Source organism: Pinus tabuliformis, chromosome 8 (assembly GCF_031772625.1).
Source record: "Pinus tabuliformis cultivar Carrire ecotype Pingquan chromosome 8, CPIR1, whole genome shotgun sequence".
NCBI classification, from domain to species: Eukaryota; Viridiplantae; Streptophyta; class Pinopsida; order Pinales; family Pinaceae; genus Pinus; species Pinus tabuliformis.
Genome location: NC_142294.1, coordinates 94,520,292 through 94,540,630, shown reverse-complemented (window position 1 = coordinate 94,540,630; position 20,339 = coordinate 94,520,292). Strand labels below are relative to the sequence as shown.

Genomic DNA, 20,339 nt, shown 5'->3' with positions numbered 1-20,339 from the left:
ACGATGACAGCAGAGTTCCTACTTCTGCAAATATGGAGAATATGGCAGGGGAACAACTGGGGGAAGCAAAGGGAAAGGAGCCAATTCAAGCAAAAGCACAGGATGCGTCGACGTCTAAAGCTGGAGAGGACTCGGAAGAGGAGCTGGTGGGCTGGGGATACCCGATTGTGGAGATGGAGCCGGAAGAAACGGAACCAGCAGACTAATTTCTCTAGTCATTCACATGCCAGGTTCATTTTGATGATTTTGGGTCTCGGTCATATGGTCATGTCCTATAATTCTCTGTCTGGTTCGAGTCTTGAGCGTGGGTCTAGTAATCTTTATACAGGTCATGCTCTGTTTGTTACTAAGTTTTTCAGTTGTGTCTGGGAGTTCGCCAATTCTCAATGTCACCCCTGCGTGGGTTGTTCTGCTTCAGTCTCGGCCCCTGCGTGGGCACTGTCAAAGTTAAACTCTGTTTTTGAGGTAGTTTTGGGGCAGCCAATGCTTAGAGCTTGAAATTCTCAGCTGCTTACCACAGAGCCATAGTTGGCCATGGAAAACTTGTTTCTCTGCTTGTAATTTATTCATGTATATAATATAATACCCTAGCGTAGTTTTATGGAGAAAAAAAAAAAAATGTCAAATGCAAATGGTCTCAAATTCACCGTGGATAATTCCTTTAATAAATCTGTAAATCGAAGGTATTTGTTTTTAATAATTTTTAAGCAAAACAAACAAAAGTTTTTTTAAAATTAAGTGAATTAAATTAAATTAAAATAAAAATAACAAAAAAATTAATTAAAAAATAGAGGAAATATTCACATATTTTGAAAAAAAAAAACTGTACATAATCTCACATAACATTTTAAAATTAATAACATAAAATGTATAATAATATCAAGCATGTAAAGAAAATAGGATATTTTAATATGAATAATAAACTATATTCATGTAAATAGGGAAAACAATATGGAATGGCTTTAGAAAAGGCCTACTTATCACCGAAACATATCTCTGCACAATATAATTTTTATAACTGTTCTAACAATCTTCTAATTTTATAAATCTCTTCAGCCATTAATACTATTTTTTTTTTTTTAATTTTCGAGTTTACAAAGTAATTCAGTTTTATACACCTCTTCCTAATATCGTGTCATTAAGAATGCCAATCTTTCAAAATATTTTATAAATTCTCTTTTATATATATAAAAGGAAATCACTCCGCATACGATGTATTAAATCTCATGGCAAAGTCCCAAAATCCAATCTTACACGTCATCTAACTTTATTCATGCAAAGCTTTGTTTATTGCAAAAATGAATGCATACATTTCAATAACATATTTTTTTCCCCGGGAAAATCCGTAAAAACTTTCATTAATATGAAGAGATTTACATATATATCAGTATATCATGATCTGTGATCACTGTAGGATCTGTACAAAAGTTCAAAATTTACATCAATACATTCTATCAATTGTCTGTAAATGTGTTGTTTCAATTTCTGCAACTATTCTGATAGCATAATCCTTGTGGATTTTCTGTGTTTGCTGTGCAAAATCAGTGATCTGTGGATGCTGTTTTGCTTATTTTATGCGAGGTGAGGACCCCCTGTTGGGTAGTCCTGATCTATATATGGCCGGTGGTAGTATTTCTGTTGCTGCTGGCCCAAAACTTCCGTAATCTCCCAGATGCCACGATCCATCACCGCTGCCTCCTTGGATAATTTGTCAGCGTCCATACTATGCTCCCTGTAAATGTGAGTAACAGAGATATGTGAGAAAGCATCTTTTAATCGATGCACTTCATCCATGATAGCTCTGAGTGTGTGCATGTGACAAATCGAGATATCATTGAACCAATTTATAACAGTCTGCGAGTCCCCAAAGATGTTGATTCTAGTGTAATGATGACATAGTGCAAAATGCAAGAGGTGCCGCAATGTGATGAGCTCTGCATAATTATTGGTTCCAATGCCCAAGACAGCTTTGATGTGATAGGAATGAGTAAGGTTATGATGCAGAATGATGCCCCCCCCACAACTCTGAGCATTTGCCGCTCCATCAAAGTATGCCCAAGGGGTGGATTGATCAATATTGGGCGGAGGATTTGGATGGCGAATTTTTGGGGGAGGCGGCTCAGGTAACTCTCTGTAAGCAGAGATGATTCCAGCTTCGATGAGGGGCCAGTGGGGTGCTATATCCTCAAATGTCCATCTGTTCCGAACTTTCCACAAAGACCATAGAATGATAACAGGCAGGTTGATCAGTTTCGTTCCCTTATGCCTCGCTGTCCAATCTATCCATGAGCTGATCGGATCGGGCCCGCTCCAGTCGCCATTGAATGGGATGAAGGGTTTTATGTTTTGCCAGATCTGTTGCATCATCGGACAGTGAAGGAATAAATGAGATATGGTCTCCGAGTCAGATTTGCAGAGAATGCACCACGTCGGGCCCTGTATGGCGCGTCTCATAAGGAAATCACCTGTGGGAACCTTGCTCCGGAGTACACACCAAGTGAACAGCTTTGATCTGGGAGATGCAGCAAGCTTCCAAATCTGTCTCCACCATTTATCAAGGACCCCTGGCTTTTTCTGAATATTAAGCTGCGTATAACCCTCCCTTGGTGAGTACTTACCACTGTCAGCAAGAAACCAAATCAATTCATCCGGACCTTCTGTTATCCTGATATGAGATTCAGATAGGGCAGTGCAATATTCGCGCCAGGTCGAGTGCCATCTAGCAGGGAGGTGTAGTTGGTTGGCCGTCTTCCAGGCTTGGTGAAACATGTCTGAGCGATCCCTGTCCGCGACCTGTGCAATCACAAATATATGCTGTGCTGATAAGCAGTCTATTAGATCCCTAGGTAGATTGTGCCGACCCCCACTACCATTCCACGGGTCAAGGCCCACACGGGCACAGTCACCGCTGTTAATCCTCCAAACGATGTTATCCCTGATGAGGGGCAGGGCGTGAAGCACAGCCTTCCAAACAGATGATATACCCACCTTGTTCCATGATGGCATTCTAATAACATTTCAATAACATATACCCAGTAACATATTAAGAAAACAATTCATCGCCTGGTGCTGTCATGTCTTCAGCTTTCTCCGTAGCAGTCACCAAGTCATTTTTACAAAGTATAGTGCGGAGTCCGCTCATCGATTCACAACAATGCGAGGACAGGTAACTTGTAGGAGGCAACTTCAATTGAAGAAGAATTCAGCGTGGAGGAGAGTATAGGATTTTCGGGCGTAGCCGAGGAATTGAAGGGTAACGGAGGATTGGGGACGTCCTCTCCATTACCTTCTAACATTTGGACAACCATCGTCATACAAGGACGATCTCTGCATTGGTATTGAATGCACCAGAATCCAACTTTTGTGAGTCTCGTAGCCTCCTCATCATCTGCAGCTTCTATTTCTCCTCCTCTCAGTCTCATCCCCAACTCGCCACTCTCAATCAGCTTGAAAGCCCACTCAGGGAAGTATAACTGACTCGACCGGCTGACCTGTAAAGCAATATTCTTTCTGCCCCCAACAATCTCTAGCAACAGCATTCCAAAGCTATAGACATCTGATTTATCTGTAATAGGATCCATACCTCTCGACCACACCTCTGGGGCAACATATGCCGGCGTCCCTTTTGCTGTCCTCATGGAAATATGGTCATCTCCCTTCCCACAAAGTCTTGCCAGACCAAAATCAGCAACTTTAGGGGTTAAGTCGGCGTCCAGCAATATATTGTGAGGTTTGATGTCGAAGTGTATGATGCGATTTTGGCAATCTTGATGTAAATATGCAATTCCACGAGCCACACCCAAAGCAATTGAATACCATTGCTCCCACCTTAAGATTTGCTCATTCTCTTTTCCGGCAAATGTAAACTTGTCCAGAGATCCATTAATCATGTATTCATAGACCAGTGCGCTTGTGGGGCTTTCGAAGCAATACCCCAACAGACGAACCAAATTGAAGTGATGGATCCGTCCGATTGTTGCCACTTCATTCATGAATTGGGATTGGCTGTGCCTATTCCTATCAAGAAGCTTGACAGCCACCAAAATGTCGTTACCAAGCTTCCCCTTATACACCACGCCATAACCTCCTTCGCCCAACTTTTCCACAAAGTTGTTTGTGATCTTCTTGAGTTGAAAGAGTGAATATCTGGTTGGCATTTCATAAGCATATTCCTTTAGGAATTTCTCCACCTTTGAAGTAGAGCTAGCAGGAGGATGTCTTTTCTTCTTGGAATAAAACGTTAAGAATATCACTAATATTGCGGTCAGTGCAACTCCTCCAAAAATGCAACCTGCAGTGGAATGACAGATCGATTAGAATATGAACTTTCTAGTGGAAATAAGAAACAAGTTCACAGTGATTTTCTTTTCGAAGAAACCATAGTCACCTATTATAATGGCCGACTTGATTTTTCGACCTGCAACGCAGCCGTGACAACTATTATGAGTTAAAAGCAACGATCCATAGTTTTTGCAAAGACAATGAATACTTGACAATATCGGCAACACATCTACAATATCTTTGGGTTTAAGAGTGTAGAATGGTTTGGGTTTAAGAGTGTAGAATGGAGGGGTGTATTCTTATCCTTATTCCGTTCGATTGAGAAGTTGTTCCATTTAATTAAGGGGTGTCAATGACTTAACAACTTCTGAAGCAGCATTCAGCAGCAGTTACAGGGAGTTTTGCGAAAATTTAGAAATAGAGCATACCTTGGCCCTGGCAATTGTCTGTACGGGGTCCATTCTTGCAATAACACACGAACGGTGCAATTGAATGCCAAGTGTTATAACGGTAACCACATATCCCCTGACTTGCTTCACATGATTTACAGCTTTCATCTCTCTTTGTATCGTTGTAAAGCAGTTGCATGAGTCCCACACTAACTTTTACTTGTGTCTTAGAACATCCTGGAGTCCAATTCCGATTTTCGTATAAACTGTAAGATGTTAGCCTAAACAACGATTCTTATTATGCGGAATTAAATATTTTAAAGAATCTAAAAAATGAAACTTTAATGCGCAAGATAAATACCTCCAGCCATTGATGTCACTTTTAATCTGTCACTGTTTCTCCCTTTACTATTTATAATCCGAGCTTCGAACTTATTTGAAGTTGCCCACGCAGAGAATCAAACAGCCAAAACTGGGGCTTCTAACCTGATTATGGATTGAGTTGTTCAACTTCTTCTTTTAAAACACGTAGCCTACCAAACAGCGCATGCTACAATAAGAGCCTGGAACGCTTGCTCATGGCAAGGAATTCAGATTCAACAGAAGATTGTTGGAGTAGATTCAGACACGTTGTAGTTACAATAAGAACTTAAAGAAACCGATTGCGGATTGAAAGCTTGGCAATAAACATTCCCAGAAAATAAAACAAAGCAATACTGAAAAAATTTTGAATGTCGATTGGTGATCCTGTTCCGTTCAAACGTAGACCAACAACAAAAACCATATACGGGCTCACTCCTTAGATCTGAGAAAGTAAGCAACCATCCAAGACTGCTATAGCAGCAGTGCTAAAAATATAGTAACACAATCTTCACGCAAGCAGAAAATCTGAAGGCACTTCCAAGCTCTGCTCTCTCAATTTGATGGTGTAAAACTGAAGGGGATTGAGATGCAAGCTTGGGGACCAAACAAAAACATATATAGCCAAGCTTCCATCAAGCTTCTATTGGCTATGTGTCAGGTGTTCCACAGATCATGGTAGACAACTCCAGATGGAGTAATGGACCACTTCAGAAGCTCCAACAAAAAATTAATTAACTGTAGTTGATTTCCGTAATTTAAGGAAATTACTGCAGTTGGTTTCCAGAAATTAGGAAATAACTGTAGTTCACTTGCGTAATTGTAGGCAGCAGTTGGGAAAACTTAATGGAGCTTAACATTCTCCCACTTGGTACATACTTCCAAACTTAATGTCTCATCTTAAAACCCATTGATAATTTGTATTAAGTAATAGATACATGAATCACGGCGATAAGTCCTCTAATGACGAGTATTATCTTCCATGTAATACTATGTATTTATTCTTATTATAATTTATGTGGCAACAATTTCTTAATGAATAAACCTTATGTTTATTTTTATTGATCGGAGAATCCACAGTTTCAACATCTTTATACCAACGTTTCAAATCCCAAGTGAGTCCTACACAAATGAGTTTTTTCAAATCAAATTAAGGTGCACATAAATATGAAAAAAACATCACAATAATTAAGAATTTCATTAAAATAACATTGTCCATACAATGAGAAACTACATAATGGAACCAAGTCCCATATTCATTACATGATCCTTGAATTTAAACGGTGGCATGCCTTTAGTCAAAGGATCAGCGATCATCAACTCAGTGCTGACGTGCTTAATGACCACTTTCTTTTCTTTAACACATTCCCTTATAGCTAAATACTTAATGTCGATGTGTTTATTTCAACTCCCACTTTTGTTGTTTTTAGCCATAAAAACAGCAACTGAATTGTCGCAATATATCCTCAATGGCTTAGAGATAGAATCCATAATTCTAAGCCCAGAAATGAAACTCTTAAGCCATACACCATGTAAAGTAGCCTCAAAACAGGAGATGAACTCGGCTTCCATAGTGGAAGTGGCAATCAAGGTCTGCTTGGCACTCCATTATACAACTCCACCGGCCATCATAAAAATGTATCCTGATGTTGATTTGCATGAATCAACACATCCAGCAAAGTCAGAATCTGAGTAGCCAATTACTTCCAAAGTGTCCGTCCGTCTATACATAAGCATGTAGTCTTTGGTTCCTTGAAGGTATCTCATTACTTTCTTTGCAGCTCTCCAATGGTCTAAACCTGGATCACTCTGATATCGTCCCAACATTCCCACAACAAATGCAATGTCAGGTCTTGTGCAGACTTGAGCATACATTAGGCTTCCGACATCAGAAGCATATGGAATGTTCTTCATTTGTTCCCTTTCAAAGTCGTTCTTCGGGCATTGGTTCAAATTGAACCTATCACCCTTCACAATGGGAGCTACATTTGGTGAACAATCCTTCATCCGAAATCTCTCTAAAATTTTATTAATATAGGTTTCCTGTGACAGACCCAAGATGCCTTGAAATCTGTCTCTATGGATCTTAATGCCAATGACATAAGATGCCTCACCCATATCCTTCATATCAAAATTTTTAGAGAGGAATTGTTTCACCTCATGTAGCAAACCCTTATCATTGGTTGCTAGCGAAATGTCATCCACATATAAAACAAGAAAACAAATTTTAGTCCCACTAACTTTCAGATATATACATTGATCCATAATGTTTTCTACAAAACCGAAAGAAGAAATTACATTATGTAATTTTAAATACCATTGGCGGGATGTTTGTTTTAAACCGTATAATGACTTCTTGAGCTTGCAAACCAATTGCTCACCATCACTAGAGGGGAATCCTTCAGGTTGTTTCATGTAAACCTCCTCCTCTAGATCTCCATTGAGAAAAGTCGTTTTCACATCCATTTGTTGCAACTCCAAGTCAAAATGGGCTACTAATGCCATAAAAACGTGCAAGGAATCTTTCTTAGATACAGGAGAGAAAGTCTCCGTGTAGTCGATTCCTTCTTTCTGAGTGAATCCCTTAGCAACAAGTCTTGCCTTGTATCTCTCAATGCTGCCCAATGAGTCTTTCTTTGTCTTAAAGACCCATTTACATCCAATGGCTTTTGCACCATTAGGCAACTCAACAAGATCCCAGACTTCGTTACTCTTTATAGAATTCATCTCTTCCTTCATGGGATTGTACCATAGTTCTGATTCTTTGCAACTCATGGCTTGTGAAAAGGACTCGGTATCATTTTCGGCTCCAATGTTGTAGTCAGATTCTTACAGATACACAACATAATCATCAGGAATTTCTGATCTCTTTGGTCTAGAAGATCTTCTTAATGTTGTACCATCATCTTCCTGAGAAGTATGTGGTTCAACTTCTTGTTCAAAAGTTCTTGGCAACTCTTGAACTACCTGATCTACTGGAATGTCGTCAGCAGCTTGTGGAACTTCAACAATTGGTTGTTCAATACCAGTTTGTACTTGATGGGTGCTATGAAGAATAACCAATCTATGATTTGAGGTGGAAGGTTGAGATTCTGAATGATCCTTCTCAGAAACTATGTTCCTGGTTTGATCGCTCCCATTGATCAAGTCATTTTCAAGAAACTTTTCATTTCTTGATTCCACAATCCTAGTGCTGTAAGATGGACAATAAAATCTGTAACCTTTAGACCTTTTAGCATATCCAATGAAATACCCACTAATGGTCCTTGGGTCCAGCTTCTTCTCTTGTGGATTATAAATTCTCACTTCAGACGGGCATCCCCAAACGCGCATATGTCACAAACTCAGTTTCCAACCTTTCCATAATTCAAATGGCATTTTAGGAACAACCTTGGTTGGAACTCGGTTTAATATATACACTGCCATCTTAAGTGCTTCAGTCCACAAGGATTTAGGAAGATTGGAGCTGCTAAGAATACTCTGCACCATGTCCAATAATGTTCGGTTTCTTCTTTCTACTACACCATTCTGGTCAGGTGAACCAGGCATGGTGTATTGGGCAACAATCCCATGCTCTTGAAGAAATTTAGCAAATGGCCTAGGTGCTTGTCCATCTTCTGTGTATCTACCATAATATTCTCCACCTCTATCTGATCTCACGATCTTAATTTGCTTGCCGCATTGTTTCTCTACTTCAGCCTTAAAGATCTTAAAGGCATCTAATGCTTCGCTCTTTTTATGAAGCATGTAGAGATACATATATCATGAGTAATCATCTATAAAGGAGATGAAGTATCTCTGACCATGTGAGTCCATGTCTAGACTACATATATTAGTATGTATGATCTCTAATATGTCCGAACTCCTATTGGCACCTTTCTTTGACTTGTTGGTCTGCTTTCCCTTTATGCAGTCCACACAAGTCTCAAAATCAGTAAAATCCAGAGTATTAAGTACCCCTTCATTTACCAATCTTTTAATTCTTTCTATGGAGATATGACCTAGTCTCCGGTGCCATAATTTAGAGGAATCTTCATTAATAACACATCTTTTAGTGCCAGTGTGAACATGCATTGAATCATAAGTGACATTGTTTTGTAAATTAATGCAGTAAAGACCATTAGACAAAATATCATTCCCAACCTAATCAGATTTATAAAATAGACTGAAATATTTTTTTGAAAAGTTAATGGAATATCCAAAAGGTACAAGCCTTGAGACTGAAATCAAGTTTCTAGAAAAACTTGGAACATAAAAGGTCTTTTCTAATTCTAAAACAAAGCCACTACTTAAAGTTAAATAACATGTTCCTATAGCTTCCACATGCGAGCCCATCTTGTTTCCTGATAAGATGTTTTGCTCACTTCCCACCGGCTTCCTTAGGTTTTGCAAACCCTGCAAGGAATTCGAAATGTGAATTGTTGATCCAGAATCAATCCACCATGTGTTAATATTGATGTTAACCACATTAGATTCATAACAAACAAACGAGATTAAATTACCTTTATTCGCAAGCCATTTCTGAAATTTAGCGCATTCCTTCTTCATGTGTCCCTTCTTTTTACAGAAGAAACACTTGGAATCCTTCTTGATATCGGCTTGGGGAGGTACTTTACCTTTACAGAAGAAATACTTGGAATCCTTCTTGATATCAGCTTGGGAGGTACTTTACCTTTCCATTTCCGATTGGCTTAAGATTTGCCCTTTCCACGCGTTGCCAGCATTGCACTTTCTCCCAGTTCCATCACCAGTCTCTCTTCCTCTTGAACACACATGGTCATGAGTTCATTAATTGACCATTTATCCTTATGTGTGTTGTATGATATTTTGAAAGGTCCGTATTGGTGCGGAAGGGTGTTCAGGATGTAGTGCACCAGGAAAGACTCCGATATTTCAACCTCGAGTTTCTTCAATTGAGCCACAGTGTCCCTCATCTGCATAATGTGCTTGCGCACACCTTTCACACTGGTGAGCCTTAGGGATGAGAACTTCATGATTAGGGTGCTTGCTAGTGCCTTGTCTGAAGTGACGAATTGATCATAAATGGCCTTCAACAAGTCTCGGACCTTTTCATGCTGATCAATGGAACCACGAATACCAGCTGAAATTTTAGTCTTAATGAACATCATGCTTAGACGATTGGATCGCTCCCATCATTCATAAAGCGTGATGTCTACTGCAGTGCTGGTATTAGTGAGTGCCGGTGGTTCATCTTTCCTAATAGCATAGTCTATGTCCATCCACCCCAAATGAAGGAGAACCCTCTCCTTCCAAACCTTATAGTTATCTCCCTTAAGTTCAGGAATATCACAACGAATTTCAGAGAAATTTGCAGGTTGTACAACTGCATCAAAATTAAAAAATCACATGCTTATGTTAAAATTAAGGCTTAAATAAAATTTCATGTTTTACCAATGTAAATCATGATCAAAATTGAATCTAATGACATAAAAATTGCTTGTGGGCTAAATTTTCAATTCAAGCAGATTCAATTATTCATAGTTTTGAACTTTATGATAAAACTATTAATTCATAACTCCTGTGGGTAAGTTACGAAATTTTATCCTAATTAATTACATAAATATAATAAAAATTCCTGTGAGATAAAATTTATTATATTTAGTATAATTAATTACAATTTAATGTCTAAATAATCTTTATGTGATCTTAACCAATCATAATATATAATTTTATTTAATTAGAGATGCTGTGGCTATTCTCTAATTAATTAAAATTATATGGATCACTAGACATTATTTCTTACATAAATTGCATAAACAAAACTATACACAGTACTTCACATTTCATGCTAAGTGAAATGGCGTATACACAGTTTAATATGAAGCAATTTAAAAATATGAAAAGCGGAAACAATTACCGCACTAACGAAACACTTAAAAATTTACTTATAAAATTATAAACAAATCTTAACCAGAGTAAAAATAATGTTTCGTGAAAAGAATAAGTCAAAATGACATTTTAAATAAACTCCATATAACTGTTTTTTTTTTTTTTTTTTGTTTAAAACTGCCATAAATGTCAGCATTACTGTAAACAACAGTAATAATTCCTTTTTTTACTTAAGTAAAAACAAATTGTACAATTAAGTAAAACACATGAAATCAAGAAACTCCAGAAAACCCTCATTTTAATGGGAAACACCAAGGCAGAGATAAAATAGGTGCTCTGATACCGAATGTTAGCCTAAAAAGCGATTCTTATTATGTGGAATTAAATACTGTAAAGAATCTAAAAAATGAAACTTTAATGCTCAAGATAAATACCTCCAGCCATTGATGTCACTTTTAATCTGTCACTGTTTCTCCCTTTACTATTTATAATCCGAGCTCCGAACTTATTTGAAGTTGCCCACGCAGAGAATCAAACAGTCAAAACTGGGGCTTCTAACCTGATTATGGATTGAGTTGTTCAGCTTCTTCTTTTAAAACACGTAGCCTAGCAAACAACGCATGCTACAATAAGAGCCTGGAATGCTTGCTCATGGCAAGGAATTCAGATTCAACAGAAGATTGTTGGAGTAGATTCAGACACGCTGTAGTTACAATAAAAACTTAAAGAAACCGATTGAGGATAGAAAGCTTGGCAATAAACATTCCCAGAAAATAAAACAAAGCAATACGGAAAAATTTTGAATGTCGATTGGTGATCCTGTTCTGTTCAAACGCAGACCAATAGCAAAAACCATATACGGGCTCACTCCTTAGATCTGAGAAAGTAAGCAACCATCCAAGACGACTGTAGCAACAGTGCTAAAAATATAGTAACACAATCTTCACGCAAGCAGAAAATCTGAAGGCACTTCCAAGCTCTGCTCTCTCAATTTGATGGTGTAAAACTGAAGGGGATTGAGATGCAAGCTTGAGGACCAAACAGAAACATATATAGCCAAGCTTCCATCAAGCTTCTGTTGGCTATGTGTCAGGTGTTCCACACAGATCATGGTAGACAACTCCAGATGGAGTAATGGACCACTTCAGAAGCTCCAACAAGAAATTAATTAACTGCAGTTGATTTTCGTAATTTAAGGAAATTACTGCAGTTGGTTTCCAGAAATTAAGGAAATCACTGCAATTCACTTTCGTAATTGTAGGCAGCAGTTGGGAAAACTTAATGGAGCTTAACATAAGAGACACTAGAATTACAATTCCCGCAAACCAATATTGAGTGGTCCAGTTGACCCTGTTTGTTACAATTGTACACGTTTAGGGTCTTGTTTTCTTTAGAAACCCTCAAAGCTATGTCTGTACGCCATGGAGGCGGTGTCTGAATGTCAATGGGATCATCTAAGAATTTGCAGTTCTCGCCCTTCGCAATACTGAAGAGCTTGGTATGGTAGATAAACTCTAGTGTTGTGTAATTCTGGCCTTGAATTGTGATTTCTGGAGCTAAGTTGTGCATACAGTCGATCTGTAAGTTAGGGTGACCGCATCCACGGTTTCCTACGGTATTTCCATATACACATATATTAGCATTTCGGCAATACTGGTATTGCACGTGAAAGCATAAGGAGCACGGGAATAGGCGCAGAAGGTAGTAAGGATAAGGAAAAAGAGGTGTCGACGAAGGGAATGATGAAGGAGATGAGCATATAATTCCATCGGAATAGTATGAGATGATAGACAAAGAATCAGTTAAAGATAGACACAGAATCAGTTAAAGGTAATGGTAACCCAAGAAGTCTGTTAAATAGAACGAAATAGACTTAATCATTTGAGAAGAGATTTAATGTGTCCCTATCCATAACGATGGACATAATAGAGCATCAATTAAATTAGTTTCTAACATAAACCTCCCCTTCCCGTCAAGAGGATCCCAAATTTTCGTTGGCTCGTCAGTCTTCCATAAATTAATCTTCAAGAGATAAGTTTGAAAGAAGAAATGTACAGAAATGCCGTGAAAAGCAGTAATGGGATTATCTATTATAAAATATTCTGTGATATCTACGACACGGTAGATATTAGGAATCTTTTACCAACATACAATCTAATTTACGCGGGATAATTGATTATGTCATTTTTTTGGGTGAGTGAGCGAGGATCGTTTATACATGGTTTTCATTTTGTTTAATTTATTTGGCGGCGGAGGGGCAACATCAACTCGTTTTTAGGTTAGTCGATATTCTTAAAAAAAATGGGTACAAAGTTTCCAAAAAGAAAAAAACACTCAGACTTCCCAACCAAATTTGACGCCAAACAAACACAAAAAGGAACAATTAAAATCCAAATATCTTCATTTCTTCCCCCAAAATCCCGATAAGACGTTGAAGTCGAATTATCACTAAAAAGCTCGCAAATACGATGTATTCGCATATATATCTATTTGGAGTGTAGTAAGTAACAAAATCCAGATGTAAGAAGCACATTCCCCCGAGTCAATACCAAAATGTTAAAAAATGACCTGCTCTTTCAACTTTCTAGGTCTGCTAAAATTTCGTTGGAGAGTAAATGAACAAAGAGTTCGGTGGAAAAAAGAGAAACAAACGTCATATATTTATAAAAGCTATGTTGACTCACATTTAATAAAAAACGTCGTGGATATCACGAGTCATTATCTTTTAAGGTAAGGCAACACGCACTAATTTCTCTTCTTTTTCAAGGTAAAGCAACATGCACTAAGGAGTAGGTGAGGATATAGATATTGTATTGCAGATATATCATTTAAAGTGTTTTCCAACGTAGATAATTGATGTTAAGGTTTTTAATTTTTATAATAAAGAGAGTTTATTTCAAAGATCAGGGGTCTTCGAATGTTAGGATATTTCTAAAGGTAGTGTCATTTTGTTATTTTAAAATAATATAATTGAGTTATATATATATATATATATATATATATATATATATATAACTGTTTTATAAAGATGTGAATATATTAAAATATTATATATATATTTTATATTGTTGGCATTATGACGCAGGTTTGGCACTATGACACAGGTGTTGTCCTTGATGGCAACTCACTCAGATGGCAGATCACCTCAGAATGAAAGAAAAAGAGATATACGCAGGTGTCCTTTGACGAATTCGCGTATACACGCGGGATTTCCGATCAAAAGTCGCTTATGCGTATGCACGCACTTTCATGCACGAAAAAGCACGTACGTGTGGGAAAACTTATTTTTGGTCCATGGTATTTACTCTTTGGTATTTGGACCTATGGTTTTGGACCATAGTATCTCGTCTGAAGTGTTGAACCCAGGTATTGACTCTTTATGGTTTTGGACCATGGTATTGTGTAAGGCCTAAGACTATAAAAGGGGAAGGAGATCATTAGGCATGGACATTGGCTTAAGCATTGAATATCTGATGAAGAGCTAAATCTGAAATTCTGGTCATTGGGTGATGGTGCATCTGAATCAAGGAGGAACCTGAGCGCAAGAAGAAGGATAAGTACTATTGATGGGTCAAGATCTTAAGGCTTGAATAGTAGTATCTTTGTGTGATTTTGATCTGTTATTTTGGCGCATGACTTGATCTATAAATCTGATAATCTGGGTATAACTGATGTCTGAATAAGTGAAAAGGATGAATTATCTTTTATAGATCTGTACGCAGGTTTAGCGAAGCAAAGGCGCGTATACATGCTGATTCTGTAATCCAAGATAGCGTATACACTAGTTGTCCTTAATTCAGAAGCGTATGCACGCAAGTTGTACACATTGAAGTAGTGTACGTCTCTTGATATATGTTTTAGCTACTTCTGGTTATTGCTGCAGTGGTCTGGGTTCAGAATTTGTGTCTGGTTACTGTTACTATTTTCTAGATACAACATTAAGAGAAGTGACTATTTGATTCAGTTTTGTTTGGTGTAAAGGACATTGGTTGATACAGATATACTTGATGTTTGATTGATGTTATTCATGGATCCAGTCTGAAAATTTCTGAAACGTGGTCCCTGGAAGAAAAGAGAAGGTTCTAGCCTTCTGTAGGTCAGCACCTACGTACTAGTACCTCAGCTAGTACAAGAGCTAAGGGGGTTGTAGCTCCCTTCCAGGAGAAGCTGGAGAACGAGAGAAGGTTGTAGCCTTCTGTAGGTAGCAACCTGCGAACAGGTATAAGACTGCACCAGTACAAAATCATTGTAAAAAGAAGTTTCTAATTAAAAGAATATAGAGACGAATTACGGCAGGTGGTTTTCACCCACATTGGGTTTCCACCTTATATCTTTGTGTCCATGTGTGTGATGATCTGTTCTATTTTACTGCTCCTGTTTACTGTTCTTATGATTAATGAAGTCCTGATGCACTGATTAAAGATCAACAATTAATGAATCTTAAGTTTTCTAATATATGCTGGTTTCTTTAGACACAGTAGCGTATATACGCCATTTCCCATAGCTGAAGTAGCGTATACAAATCTGATTGTGAAATGGAAAATAATTGATTTGATAATACTGATTCACCCCCCCTCTCAGTATTATTTCCAACAATTGGTATCGGAGCAGGTCCTTCAGAAGAGGCTTGATCGCTTGAAGGAAGATCTATCATCATGAGCAACTACGAAAAGGAGGCATCTATCAGGCCACCAATCTTTGATGGAAGCAACTTCGTCTATTGGAAGGTAAGAATCACAACCTATCTTCAATATCTTAGTATAGAAGTTTGGGATATCATGGAAACAAGATACACATTTCCATCAGCAACTCCTACAGAGACGGCTGGTAAGAAGCAGTGTGAAACAAATGCAAAGGCTATCAATACTCTATTAGGGATCAATCAGAATTCATCAAGGTTATGCAGCTCAAAACTGCAAAAGAAATCTGGGACAAGATCGTTCTAAGCTATGAAGGAGATGATCAGGTAAAACGTGCAAAACTACAAACTCTCAGAATCCAATATGAAAATCTCAGAATGCATAATGATGAAAGTGTGGCTAATTATTTCTTACGTATAGATGAGATTGTTAATTGTATGAAAAACTTGGGTGAAGAGATAAAATAAGCTACTTTGGTTGAAAAGGTTCTAAGATCTTTGTCTTCTAAGTTTGAATCAAAAGTTTCGGCCATAGAAGAAAAGCAGAATCTTCAAAGCATTACCATGTCACGGCTGCACGAAATCCTAACTGCTTTCGAGATGAGAAAAGGGGGACCATCAGACATGAGAGAATCTGCATTCAAATCCTCAAGAAAAGCAGAATACAATGAGTCAGGACATATGTTAGAAGGAGAGGAAGAATCAAACTTTGTCAAGAACCTTCAACGGGGTTCTGGAAGATTCAGAGGTCTTGGGTATACTGAAGAAGAATCTCAAGCACAGAAGCCATCTACCTCCAAAAGTTATCTTGAAGCAGCAAGGAGAAGTGAATAGGTTGACAATCGACAGCAAAGGCACAATGCAGATCACCAGGTAAATCAGGGACAATTTACTTCAAGAATGAACAGAGATCACCAAGTAAATCAAGAGCAATCTACTTCAAGGATGAACAGAAGCTATAACCAACCACAGGTAAATCATTCTCAATTTACCTCAAGAATGAATGGCTATGGAAATTATAATCACCTGGACAGAAGGCTTGATAATCACAGGAATTTTTTCAATGGCCAATGTTTCTCTTGTCATAAATTTGGACACAAAGCAGCTCAATGTGTTGCCTACAAGACCATCATGACCAGAGAAGCACGAAATCAAAGGAGTGTGACTGGAATCATGAAAAGAACCTACAATAACTTTTCTTCTCTTGAAAATGAAATAGAATGTTCTATTTGTAACAACTTCGGTCATGAAGATTCTGAATGCAGGAGTAGGTTTCGGCAAACAACTCAGAAGGAGCAATCTTCATTGAGTCCCAAAACATGGAGGAAGAAAGAACCGGAACTAGAAAGATGTGGTATAGCCTTATATGCAGAAGGGTAGGAAAATCAGTGGTACATCGACAGTGGGTGCTCGAAACATATGACAGGTGATAAAGAAAAACTTCAATCATATAGTGCCTTAGAAAAGGAAAAGAAGGTCTCATTTGGAAATGACACCCCTACATTCATAAAAGGTAAAGGTTCTGTTCTTTTGAAAAAAAATTCAAAGCTGAAAATGTTATGTATGTTGATGGCTTAAAGCATAATCTATTGAGTGTCAGTCAAATGTGTGATCAAGTAAATGAGGTAATATTTCGATCAAATGGATGTACTGTTCGTGATCTTGATATAGGAGAAACAATGATCAAAGGCATAAGAACTCCAAATAATTTATACATTCTCAAGGGAGGACAACAACAATGCTATCTAAGCAAGAATGATGAACACTAGCTATGGCACAGAAGATTGGGGCATCTAAGCTTCTCTCAAATAAGGAAAGCATGTAAATATCAGGTGGTTCGTGATCTCCCTAACATTAGAATTCCAGACAATACAATATGCAAATCATGTCAGTTTGGTAAGCAAATCAGAACTAATTTCCCTGAGAAGGAAGGATCAGCTAGTAGGCCACTTGAACTTGTCCATACTGATGCATGTGGTCCATCTAGGAAAAGGTCACCTCGAGGAGAAGAATACTTCATATTGTTGATTGACGACTTTTCCAAGATGTGTTGGATAGGACTTCTGAAGCATAAAGACGAAGCTTTCGAAAAGTTCAAAGCATTCAAAGCCTTGGTTGAAAACGAATCAGATCGTAGAATCAAATGCCTCAGGTTTGATTGAGGAGGGGAATTTACCTCGGATGAATTTTTCGAATTTTGTGAAGAACATGGAATAAGAAGGGAATTCTCTACTACAAGGACTCCTCAGCAAAATGGAGTAGTGGAAAGAATGAATAGAACGGTTCAACAAATGGCTCGTGCTATGCTTGATGAGTCTGGAACTCTCGCAACCTTTCGGGGTGAAACTGCATTTGCTGCAGTTACTATTCTCAACAAGAAAAACATCCAGGTGAACAGCACTCAAACTCCTCATGAATTTTGGTATGGTAAGACTCCCACGGTTAAATACTTAAAAAATTTTGGAAGCAAATGTTACATCAAAAGGACTGATGAAAACCTTGGCAAGTTTGAACCTAGAGCAGATGAAGGCATTCTTCTTGGTTACTCTCCCCACAGCAAAGGTTATAAGTGTTACAATAAAAGACTTGGAAAAATTGTTGAAAGTATTGATGTAGTGGTTGATGAAGAAGGAAACATTTGTAGGCAGGTAAAATCTGAAGATTTCGAAGATGATGAGGACTATCCTTCAACATCAAATCAGACTTATGATGAAGAAGAAACCCATGAGGCACCAGAAGAACAGATAAGGATAGAAGAAAAGACTCCATCCAGGTACGTTCAAAAGAATCATCCAGAAACTCAAATTTTGGGGCAGAAAGAGGCAGGTGTACAAAGAAGAAGAACTATTTCAGAAGCTTCAAGCTATCTAGCATTGCTCTCCTCCACTGAACCACAAAATGTAAGTGAAGCATGCAAAGATGAATTTTGGGTCAAGGCCATGAATGAAGGAATTGAGCAGATTGAAAAGAATAACACTTGGGAGTTGGTTCCTAGACCAAACGATAAGAATGTCATAGGGACAAAATGGATATTCAAAAACAAGTTGAATGAAAATGGAGATGTTATTAGAAACAAGGCCAAACTTGTTTGTAAAGGGTATGCTCAACAAGAAGGTATAGACTTTGAAGAAACTTTTGCACCGGTTGCTAGACTTGAAGCCATAAGAATGTTCCTTACTCTTTCTAGCTTTCAAAAGTTCAAAGTTTTTCAAATGGATGTGAAATATGCCTTTTTAAATGGAGACTTGGAAGAAGAAGTGTATATTGAGCAACCAGATGGATTCATCCTTGGAAATGATCCAAAACTTGTATGCAGACTTAAGAAGGCACTCTATGGTCTTAAACAGGCTCCAAGGGCTTGGTATTATCGTCTGGACAAATACCTCCATCAACAAGGTTTTTCAAAAGGATCAGCAGATAGCAATCTATATGTAAAAATTGATAATGATAAATTGCTAATACTTGTCGTATATGTTGATGATATCATCTTTGGTAGCAATGAAGAAGCCATGAGTCAAAAATTTTCTTTGGTGATGCAGAAAGAATTTGAAATGTCCTTTCTTGGTGAGCTGACATATTTTCTTGGTTTACAAGTCCAACAAAATAAAGACGGTATCTTTTTATCACAAACCAAGTACCTCAAGGAGATCTTGAAGAAATATGGCATGGAAGATTCGAAACCAGTATGTACCCCTATGGTAACAAGATGCAGCCTCAGCGCAAATGATGATTCAGCAGCAGTACATCAACCAACCTATAGATCCATGATTGGTAGTCTGCTCTATTTGACAGGTACCCGACCAGACATCATGCATGCAGTGGGAATAGTTGGAAGATTCCAGGCAAATCCAAAAGAAGCACACCTTCAGGCAGTTAAAAGAATTTTCAAATATCTTCAAGGAACACAAAACTATGGCTTATGGTATCCTAGAGATATAGATCTCACACTTCATGCATATACAAATGTAGATTGGGCAGGAAGCGTGGATGACAGAAAAAGCACTAGTGGTGGTGCATTCTTTATGGGTTCCAGATTAGTATCTTGGTTCAGCAAGAAACAAAGTTCAATTGCTTTATCTACAGCTGAAGTGGAATATGTGGCTGTTGCATCTTGCTGCACACAACTCCTTTGGATGATGAAAATTTTGCAAGATTTTCAAATCACTTGTACTCCACCTATCTCCATTTTATGTGATAATACAAGTGCAATCAGCATTTCAAAAAATCTATTCATGCATTCAAAGACCAAGCACATACCTATCAAATATCATTTTCTCCGAGAACAAGTGCTTGAACAAAAAGTCAAATTGGAGTATGTTCCCTCCAAGGAACAGGTTGCTGATATACTCACCAAACCACTGCCCAGGGAGACATTTGAATACCTCAGACAGAAGCTGGGAGTAGTTGATGCATCATCTTGCTGTTGAAACTTTTCTATTTAAGAGAAAAGTGGTTGTACGCGAGTTTAATGAGGAGAATCCGCGTACATACGCCGGTTTATGTGGATACAGTAGCGTATATGTTGGTTTGAAGACAAACAGTGGGCCAGGCTCAGGATGAAAAGAGTCTGATATGGGTCTGACAGAGACCATCTGGCATAGGTTCAGGGGGAGCATATATTCTTCTAATAATGCATTGTTGGCATTATCTTAGAAGATCTTGGTTCAATTTCACAGTTGCTTTGGTTTCAGGTGGAATAGGTGCAGAGGGAGAACATGGTTGCTGGTCTGAATGATGATTGACAGATGCTGCTGATGATAGTTGTTGATAACTATCATATTCTTGCTGTAGATATTTCGTCTCTATGTCATGTATTTCTT

General features: G+C 38.0%; 1 pseudogene; it reads right to left on the bottom strand.

Moving 5' to 3' along the window:
* Positions 1 to 3,146: 3,146 nt before the first annotated feature.
* On the bottom strand, positions 3,147 to 5,041 carry LOC149234302 (rust resistance kinase Lr10 pseudogene; annotated as a pseudogene).
* Positions 5,042 to 20,339: the final 15,298 nt, after the last annotated feature.